The sequence below is a fragment of the Centrocercus urophasianus genome, unplaced genomic scaffold (genome assembly GCF_019232065.1).
Source record: "Centrocercus urophasianus isolate 14NV4802_14NV808 unplaced genomic scaffold, USGS_Curo_1.0 seq_11, whole genome shotgun sequence".
NCBI lineage: Eukaryota > Metazoa > Chordata > Aves > Galliformes > Phasianidae > Centrocercus > Centrocercus urophasianus.
In genome coordinates, this window is record NW_024884253.1 from 67,338,620 (window position 1) to 67,349,493 (window position 10,874).

The following is a 10,874-nucleotide window of genomic DNA, read 5'->3' on the forward strand; positions in this document are numbered from 1 at the left end:
GGCATTACTGTGACAAAATAAACTATATTACTGCATACAGGAAACACTTTTTAATTACTTAATAATTACTTCTTGAATTATTAAGAAAAGACTATAAAAACATGCTCATGTAACAGGTGTGGACACTTCTTCAGTGAGGTAACTATCTATCTCTTCTGATTATAGCAGTACATTTTAAATCACAAGTATTGAACACAAAATTGTTCGGCATGTAGTCTTGCTCCTGATTTTTCTGTGATTCTTGAAAAGATTAGAGGTCTATAGGAGGTGTCTAAGTAATCTGCACTGTTAACTGCTTTCTGTAAGATAAAGTCTTTGCACTGCCCCTACCAAGCACAAAACAAAAGGTAAATGTCAACAAGAGTTTGTCGCTGATCCCTGATCTCAGTGCAAACTCAAGCACTGTATGATAGCCCTACTTGACAACAGCAGATGAAAATATTCTCAGGAAATAAAAACTATAACAAATACTCAGTCACTTCTCCTCCTAGAAATGAAAGATGATGAATGTCCCTGTATGGGGACTGCTGAAACAAGGCCTGAATCTCTGATTAATCACCTGGGGTGAGCAATGAGTCAGCCACAGAAGCATAAGTGAAGGCAATTCACCTGTGCTGCCAGAAGGGGTGGAGCCTGGCTCCACCTCTTCTAGACCCATTTAAGAGCTGACTACCAGTGGAGAAGGATCACTTCTGGAGATCCACTCCACTGGATTTTACCACGTGAGCCCAGGATAGGGTGAATATTTTTCTTTTTTGCTCTAGTATAATAACTACATAAGCTAAGCTCTCAGATGTACTCTATCATCATTGATTGTACATTGGTGAGCCAGGCAGGCCAAATATACTTTATATCATAGCCTTTCTGTGGAATTTCTATAAATGGGTTAGGGGGGAGAACATCACCCCCTTAGGTAAAATGATCCCCGGGCAGATCTCAGGGTTTCTGGGATTTCTTTATTACCAATTAGCAACCATAGTTGAGAAATGGGGTCCCCTGCATACTATGGGGAATATTTCCCCATTCCGCATGATGGAATACTTTCAAGGGTTAGACAGAGACATCCTAACTACAAAAGAAAAGCAGTTAGCTGCATCCACAGTGGCATGGCTACTGTTAAATGCCTTAAATCAAGCTGAGATAAGATCGGACACCTTGGAAAGTGAAAATCAGCTATTAAAAGATCTTATTGAAAAATTGGAACAGGGACTTAATGTATTAACAGGGGAAAGACCAAGTTTACATTCCCTAGGTCAGGTCTACAGTATTTCAATAGATAATAACCACACCTCTGAAGTAACAGACCTGGTTGAACAGGAAAACAAAAACTCTAAGTCAGATCTAGAGGTTCCACTTATGGCAGATTCCTTGGAACTCCGTCCTATTATAACCCAAGAAACAATGAAAGTATGAGATAGACTGGTAGGGGTGCCCCTGACCAATGGCCCCTGCCCAAACACATTTACATGTAATGGCTAGGCCACATATACCAACAGAACTAAGGATAGACTCCTGGGTGGGCAGGATAAAATATCTAAAACGGTGCAGGAATTAGAAAAAGTGGGCATTTTAAGACCTGCACACAGCCCATATAACTCCCCCATACAGCCAGAGTGAAAGTTGGATGGCACATGGGGAATAACAGTGGATTACAGAGAATTAAATAAGGTTATGCCGCCTATTCATGTGGCTGTACCCAATATTGTCTCCCTAATGGATGCATTGAGTAGAGAGATAAAAACCTATCATTGTGTCTTAGATTTAGCAAATGCATTCTTCAGTATCCCAATTCCTGAAGAATCGCAAGATCAGTTTGCGTTTACGTGGGGAGGCAGGCAGTGGACCTTTCAGGTCCTGCCACAGGGGTATGTGCATTCACCAACGTATTGTCATAATCTAGCGGTGCGTGACCTGGCTGATTGGAAAAAACCTGATGTTGTTAACTTATATCATTATATTGATGATCTCCTGCTGACATCTGACTCACTGGAGGCGGTAGGACAAGTGGCAGATTCATTAACTGCCTATTTGCAATAGAGAGGATGGGCTATAAATCCTCAAAAGGTGAAAGGTCTGGGCCTGCCTGTAAAATTCCTGGGGGTGTGTCATGATTCTATGTTTTTTGGTTTTTTGGGGGGGTTCAGTATTCCACATCAAAATATCATGTAGTGTACGGGGCATTAAAATGTTAATGCCCCAATTCCAGATCCCGTGACTTCTGTAATACACAGGGATAGGTACCTGGAATCAGCCAAATCAAGCCAAATCATTTGGGTGCCGTGTAAACTCCTTTCTTGAACCTTGGATTTCAGTCATCTTTAGAGGCCGGCGAGTAGTAATAGAGACTTCCTCTTCATCACTCTCTTCTGCATGTCTCTTAGTTTTCCCTTTTGCCTTTCGCGATGGTGGTGGTTCTGAGGAGGGCCCCTCGCCTGGCTCTTCCTCCATCGCCCTTCCTCCCAGAGAGGTTTCATCCTCTTGGCTTGTTTGATGATGGTAATGAAGCTCGCCAACTAGGTGCCATTGCCAGAGATCCAGCTATTGATAGAGGAATTAGTCGATGTTCGGATGAGGCTGCCTCCCTCTGGGAACGGGTGTTAATAGCCATGAAGGAAAAGTGGCTTCAAAAATGGCTTGAAGATTGCGATGAAAAAATAGGATACAGTTGAAAAGGGTATCCAGTATTTGAGGGAAATAGGCGTGGTGGAAATGTTGTATGACCCTAACTTTGTTCCTAACCACCCACACCAAGACCACAACCCTGAAAAAGTTTGGAACACCACCAGAAGAAGCTGTGTTTCAGTACCGATTACTTCAGAAGCAGCCTGAACCCCCTCATACACGGCTAAGATCTCCTTCTCAGTTGGAGTATAGCCCTCTTCTGACCCCTTGTAGGCTCAACTCCAGAATCCCAGGGGTCGGTCTCAGGTCTCTCCTGAGGCTCTTTGCCACAAACTCCAAGTGGGACCGTTCTCTCCAGCAGCAGTATAGAGGATGTTCTTTATACCCTGTCCCGTCCGTACTGGCCGTAGGGCCACGGCACGGGCTATCTCCTGTTTAATCTGTTCAAAAGCCTGTTGCTGCTCAGGGCTCCATGTATACTAGCTTAATTGGGGCATTAACGCTTTAATGCCCCGTACACTATGTGATGTTTTGATGTGGAATACTGAAACCCAAAAAAACCCAAAAAACATAGAACAGTGACAGGGTGGTTTGATCAGGAAAGACCAAAGTATTACCTAGTGCTGTCATAGATAAGGTTCAGGTGTTCCCAGTCCCTGCAACACCGAAGCAGCCACAAGAGTTCCTAGGTATACTGGGTTATTGGCATTCCTCTATACCTCACCTAGCACAGCTGCTAAGGCCACTGTACAGACTCATAAAAAAGGGGCAGCTATGGGATTGGGGGAAAACAGAGCAGGACACTTTCCAACAGGCGAAACTGGCAGTTAAGCCCAAGCATTGGCTACATTTGATCCTACCCTCCCAGCTGAGTTACTCAAGATGGCTTTGGTTGGGGCCTGTGTCAACACCAGAGTTCTGTTTGGACCTCATTGGTTTCAGGTCTCAGGTCTGGCATGGAGCAGAAGAAAGATACAGTATGATTGAAAAACAGTTATTGGCTGCCTTTTTGGCAGTAGAGCCAATAACTCAAACGGCTGAAGTTTTAGTTAAGACCACTCTGCCGATTCGGGGGTGGGTGGAAGATCTGACCCACCTTTCTAAGACAGGGGTGGCCCAAGCACAAAAAGTGGCATGATGGGTCGTCTATCTCAGCCAAAGAGTAGTTTGTCTTCATCACCCTTGAAAGAAGAACTCCAGAAGATCCTAGGCCCAGTAACGTATCACAGTGATTCACCAAAAGAAATACTGGTCACTCCACTAGAGAAGAGTCCCATTCAGGAGGGAAATGTCCTATTCCTGAAGATGCCTGGTACGCAGATGGGTCCAGCAAGGGCAATCCAAGCAAGTGGAGAGCAATAGCATACCATCCTTCCACCGAGACAATCTGGTTCGATGAGGGGGATGGTCAGAGCAGCCAATGGGCAGAACTGCGAGCTGTGTGGATGGTTATAACCAAGGAACCCGGTGATGGTATCCTGAATATCTGCACAGATAGATGGGCTGTGTACCAGGGGCTCACTCTTTGGATTGCGCAGTGGGCCACCCAGGAATGGACTATCCATGGCCGGCTGATCTGGGGCAAGGACATGTGGTTAGACATATGGAGTACAGTCAAACACAGGACTGTACATGTCTACCATATTTCTGGTCATCAGCCCCTGCAGTCACTGGGAAATGATGAAGCCAACACACTGGCCCAACTTCAATGGATTGAGAATTCACCATCTGAGAACATTGCCCATTAGTTACATCAGAAGCTACGGCACTCGGAACAAAAGACAATGTGGGCAGCTGCTAAAGCATGGGGACTGCCCATACAGCTACCTAATAGAGCAAGCATCGCAATCCTGGCATGCCTGGACTATAAGATGAGACCAAGATCATTGCCTGAAACAACAGCCCATTTTGCTAGAGGACACCATCCTCTCTAGCCATGACAGGTCGATTACATCAGGCCCCTTCCTTGGTCTGAGGGGGTGAGGTATGCCCTGACCGGCTTTGACGCTGCCAGTGGGCTACTGCAGGCCTACCCAGTGTCGAAAGCAAACCAGGCATATACCATCAAGGCACTCACTAAACTGATGTCTGCCTACGGGACACTTCAAGTCGTCGAGAGCGACCAAGGAACTCATTTTAGTGGTGCGACGATACAACGCTGGGCAGAAGAAAATAACATCTAATGGTGATTCCACCTGCCATATAATCCAATGGGGGCAGGCCTCATTGAACGTTGTAACGGTATTCTTAAGGCTGCCATGAAGACAGACTCCCAGTCCCTGCAGGGGTGGACGAAAAGACTGTATGAAACCTTGCGGGACCTGAATGAAAGACCTCGAGATGGCAGACCCAGTGCCCTGAGAATGTTGCAGGCAACATGGGCCCCCTGCTTAGGATCCAAATTATGGGCACTGATCATCAGGTGAGACCCCAGATTGGTAATGAAAATAATCTTCTGCTCCCTGCCCCTGAGAATTTAGATCCTGGCACCTATAGAATAAAATGACCTTGGAAGGTGCAGATAGGACCCAAATGGTGTGGCCTACTTGCACCTTGGGGGGGGACTGTTGGAGATGGGAGGCTCAGTAGTCCCTCCAGTAATACGTACATGGCCTACTGATATTGTCATCAACGCTTAAATCCTCATTGCTAAAGGGACCCCCATCATGTCCCTATGGCAGATCAGGACACCTCCTTTGTTGCCTGATATCGTTATGCAGCCGCAGGCCAGAAGGTGTGGTACAGGCGGCCAGGACATGACCCAGTACAAGCAGAGGTGTTGACCCAGGATAGAAATATGGCCTGTATCTTGCCCTGGAGAGCCTTTGAGCCTTCAGGATCACCGGAGGGAACAAAATGTCATCAAAAGCATTCCAGTGTTATTGTCAGATCACATGCAACACCCAGTGGTGGTCTACATGGGACTGATGAAATATAGGGCGGACCTGCACCTCATGACTGCGTGCCTCCAGTGACATCATTGAGCACTGGCCCATAAAAGAATATCAACGTTCACCGATCATCACTCATCTTGAATCTTACCAACATGCGTTGTGATGAAATTGTATAAGTGTCACGGTATATCGGATCTCTGTATTTGAAGAAGCTTACTCTTTAGTCAGCCTAATCATTGGTTCATGCTGTGAAGGGGTGGAGTGTATGGGGACTGCTGAATCAAGGCCTGAACCTCTGACTGATCACCTGAGGTGAGCAATGAGTCAGCCACAGGAGCACAGGTGAAGGCAATTCACCTGTGCTGCCAGAAGGGGTGGAGCCTGGCTCCACCTCCCCTGGATCCCATTTAAGAGCTGACTACCAGTGGGGAAGGATCACTTCTGGAGATCCACTCTACTGGATTTTACCATGCAAGCCCAGGATACGGGTGAGTGTCCTTTTCAGCTATAGTATAATAACTACATAAGCCAAGCTCTTGGATATACTATATCATGTGTATATTCATTGATTGTACAGTCTCCCGGAAAATACGATTATGGTAGGAAAGAAGTCAGATTCGGTGAGACTGACTAGAAATTATTTTTGGAAAGAAATATTAACTATTTTGGAGAGTGATTGTGTTTAAAATACATAAAATGATGGATATTTCTTCATGATCCTTTATAAAGGCACATCTTTGCATCGGTTCATTTTCCTATGAGGAGTCTACATACTGTTAGCACAAGAAAGCAGATAGTTGTACTTAATATTTTCTTTTGGAATAAAGAATGAACTGCTCCACATTTCAATCTAATTAGTATTTATATAACTATGCTTTTTGCCATCTGAAATTAATCACTATGAATGGCATAATATACAAGTGTACACTGAAAAAAAGCAATGACAAATACTTTAAATAGCATTTAATACTACTTCTTCTCTGATAATAAGGGGATCTTATAGTTCATCAGTAACCTGATTTTGGATATCAAGGATGTTAAATTAAACAGTATTCTCAATAAAAATGATTAGTAGATCATAGGAGATATTTCTTTTGTAACTGAGTGGGGTAAAGATTCATAGCATGTAGGGTATCAAATATGAGTTTGCCTGCCATTAAAACTAATAGGTGAGATCAAAATTTTCATATGAAAATAAGATTTACTATAAAAGAACAGAACATAAGATCATTTTAGCTGGTAACCTCCCTTGAGAGGTCGATGTTAATATGCTAGATGGAAGTGAACTCTTGGGTAATACAACAACCTATTGTGAGATGACAGACTGTAGTAAAGGGAATTTCCTTCGTGACCTCTACAGCCAATTAGTTTCCTCCCTCCAGCCTGGAGTTTAATAATCTGTGTCATTATATTTCCTTGCATAGCCGGAATGCTAATGTTATTAATATTAAATTCAATCACTGTGTTAAGTTGAAGAACTGCTTCCAACATGTCATGATGTGTTCAGTTCCAGAGATTACTCTGTCAAATTCTATTGATGAGTGAATGGATAACAGCTTCTGCCAACACATGTTTAAGAACATCAAAATAATTTCACAAGGAATTGAAAAATATGCAGTGATTAAAGGGATAAGATGAAATTAATGTTTAATAAGAAGAGCGGTTACCTGCACAATTGCTGGTGGAGAATTATGTGCAGATTTCAGTGAGGTTCTCACTGAAGAAATTTTACAAGGTGATGAAGAAACCCATTTCCTTCATGGCGGAGTGGTAGTACAATGTAATTCTCAATGTCAGTCCTCCCCTCACAAACTGAAAAATGTGTTCTTGCACTGAAGAGTAAAGAAATTGCTCTGGATGTGCTTTAGTGCAGCAATAAATGCTTTGACTGGTATATGAAGTAGCAACCACAGCACTGTGATAGTCAAATTTGGAAACAGGTGGGTTTTATTTTTTTTTCTCCAGTTTAAGACTTAAGTTTTCTGATGTTACTTGCAACTTTTTGTGGATCTGGGCAAGATACAGGCAAATTTACCTTCCTTAATATTCTGCTCCCAACAACCAACAGGATACTGGAAGTGGTCTCTGAAACAGTCTTGGTGTTTTTCTGCTGTACTATACTACATGTGCAATCAGTTAAGGCTTTTTCTCACAATATCCTTTCCATCCTTCCACAGCCTGGCACAATTCTCTTGCAGTCTTCTGAGTAGTTACTGTGTTTTAGCACTTACTCCAATAGAGACTTTTTTCAAATCTAATTTCCATTTTTATTGTTTTAATGTTTATTTTTTAAGTACATTGCATGACACCTTGTACTTAGTGATATGAAAGTGCACTAACGATGAACCTCGCCTGTGGATAACAATCCATCCTCTTGCAGTTTTTGACAGAATGCCTTCCTAAAAATACTGTGGAACTTCATCTTAACCATCTATCTATATATATATGGAAAAAGAATGTTGTTTCTATCTGCTTTATTATACTTCTAGATTCTGTGTCAACCTGTCAAGTATTGACTATAATTTCTGTAAGCCACATTTAACTACTTCCAGGAAGTCAACAGGGTCAAACTGACAGTGTAAGGTGGTGGTATGAACAGACTGTACTGCATTAACTCCCTTGCTTTTCCTACTGTCAGGCCCTGAAAGAATTTTATGCAAATCTTAGGGAAAAAAAAAAGTCTCATCTTCCCAGCGAGACTGCTTTGATAGCAGATCTTTTATGTGTGAAGGAAACCACATTTGGCTTTCAGTAATGAGAGCATGACCTAGTGACTAGATCTTATTAAACACACAGAGAAGGAGATGTGATGGGAGCTAGCACCTTTCCTCCATAAATACTTTCCTGAACACTTTCTATGTATATCCCTGTGAGAAGGGATTTAAAACTTTGTTCAGAAGGTAATGTTAAAAAGAGGGTTGTTGATAGCAAACAAGAAAAACCTCAACAACTTCATCTTAGAGAAAAATCCAGTGGATGTCACTGGCTACAACTACCTGATGTTTTGTGTTTTCTGGAACATAAGTAAAGCCAGGTCAAATGGGAAGAGCTGGATATGAAGATAGAAATGTAAGTATGACAGAAAAATATTACCATAAGAAAAGCAAAGCAGGGAGGTAAAGAAGAGCATTGCATACCCAAAAATTATGCTTAAGCAACAGCTGCATAAATACTCTGCAGTATTTAAGTACCTTCAAGTTACGTACTGATCCAACAAGTTCATAATTTGTTATTGTGCTTTGATCATTTTGTAAAGCTTAAGTTACATGAAGGTTTCCTTGCAAAGTAACTGGAGATTTGAAACCATACTGCAACTTGCACGTGCCCTAAGAGACTGACATCAAAGATGTGTATCTGTACTTATAAGCTATACTTGCTTAGAAAGTTAACCTAAAATTATCGATAACATAGATGTCTTACAAGATAAAGTATTTTTTTAAGAAGTTTGTTTGGTTCTGCTTTATTTCTTTTAATTTTTGTTCCTTTCATGCAGTGAGAGCTTGTTACATCATCATCATGAAAACTTAAAAAAAAGTCCCCACATCTTCTTTACTATCACAAACAGATTCCCTGACATTGCGCTGTTAGAGAAGAGTAGATGGAATATGTGACCTTTACAGCATCAGTCATTTTTTAACTTAATTAGAAAAATCTCAGAATAGCTCCAGAGGAAAACTCTTTCACCACATTTTATGACTAGACTTTTAGTATTAAGTCTAGGATATTGAAGTATTTGAAGAAAGAGGTCACAAGTGAAGGAGAATGTACAGATATATAGAATTGTAGGCAGTAGAGACATATTATACACTCACATTAATCTTTTCAGGTGATGTGAAGTTATATGAAAATGGTTTTGTAATCATAGTACTGTAGTTCAATAATCAGTAAACATTCTGGGAAATGTTCCTTGTAATGCTGAAGAGCTGAATATACCTCTAGAAAAAAAAAAAAACTTCAAAACAGCTATAGAAGGCAATGCAAACAAACAAAGTCAGTGAAGTACCAAAGGTACAGAACTGGAAATGTAAGGACAATACTGTTCCCAGTAAGATAAAAGATAAAGTTCCCATTGACTTTTTGATTACAGTGGACTTGTACAGACAAAAATCTCTCAGTTATAACAGAGGGCCAGTTACTACCTCCAGCCAGGGAATGGGCATAATGTTTCTTACTCAGCATGAGACTAACATAAAATATAGTGAATGTTAGTTCAAAGTCTTACTGTTGCAACTATGGAATGAAGAAACAGGAAGCATCAAGTGTGGAATACCTAACTTATTGCTCTCACAAATCTATGCTCTCCTTTATAGGTATTATTCTAAAACATCTCATTTAATCTTAATTGTTAAATTGCTTTGCTGAATATTTCTACTTAATTAAAAGTAGAAAAATATATCTCTATGTTCTCATCAATGGCAACAGGGCTACCAAGGTTGCCTTCAGCTGCGAACATTTTTTTTTAAGAGGAAAAAGATTTTCTAAAGTATAATAGCTTTATGATTTAGCTTGAGATCAGAGTACAAAACTCTGTAAACTCTGATAGTACCAAATAGTATTGAAATGAGAAGAAAGGAAATGGGTCATAGTTAACTTCTCTGGTAGTCCTGCTTAATTTGACTCCACTGTAAATACTCAATGGGCCCAAGTAATCATTTGGAACTGGACTTCGGTGTATGCAAGAGCTTACAAATTTGTGAGAAAGCTGCATTAATCTACTGCTCTTAATCAGAATAACAAAGGTTCCAGTCAACTGCTACATAGCACATGAGGAGTCATTGGAATTACTTGCTGTACCTTATCCACATTGCTGTTATTCTCCTCTTCCCACCCCCAAGACACACACAGGAAACAGCTCATTGACAAGCACATTGTTTAGCAGCTTCGGGTGCCACACCTATATAAACTCGTGCCCATGCCTGTTGCATTGCCTACTACGCTACTAACCCTAACCAGGTCAGGACCAAATAACTGCATGCGTACACCAATATGATGAACAGCAAAATGAAGATTATTGCACATGAACTCTAGCTTATAAACACTAAGTGCATCGTCTACGCCCCTAAAGTGTGTGCTACACATCAATCTAACAGCTTGGGAGGTCCTGCTGCATCACACACCCAGGGGTGTCACGCAGTCACCTGCTGCAATTCCCCCGCTCCAAGCTCAATAAAACATACCCATTACAAGGCAATCTGCCAAATAATCCTACCCTAACCAATTAATAACCTATTAACTAAATGATCCCAATGTCCTAAATGTGAGATCTACATAAAGTGACATATTGAATTCTTAGACGATGCTGATTCGTTCGGCGCCTGTACGCGCCTGTACGCGCCTGTACGCGCCTGTACGCGCCTG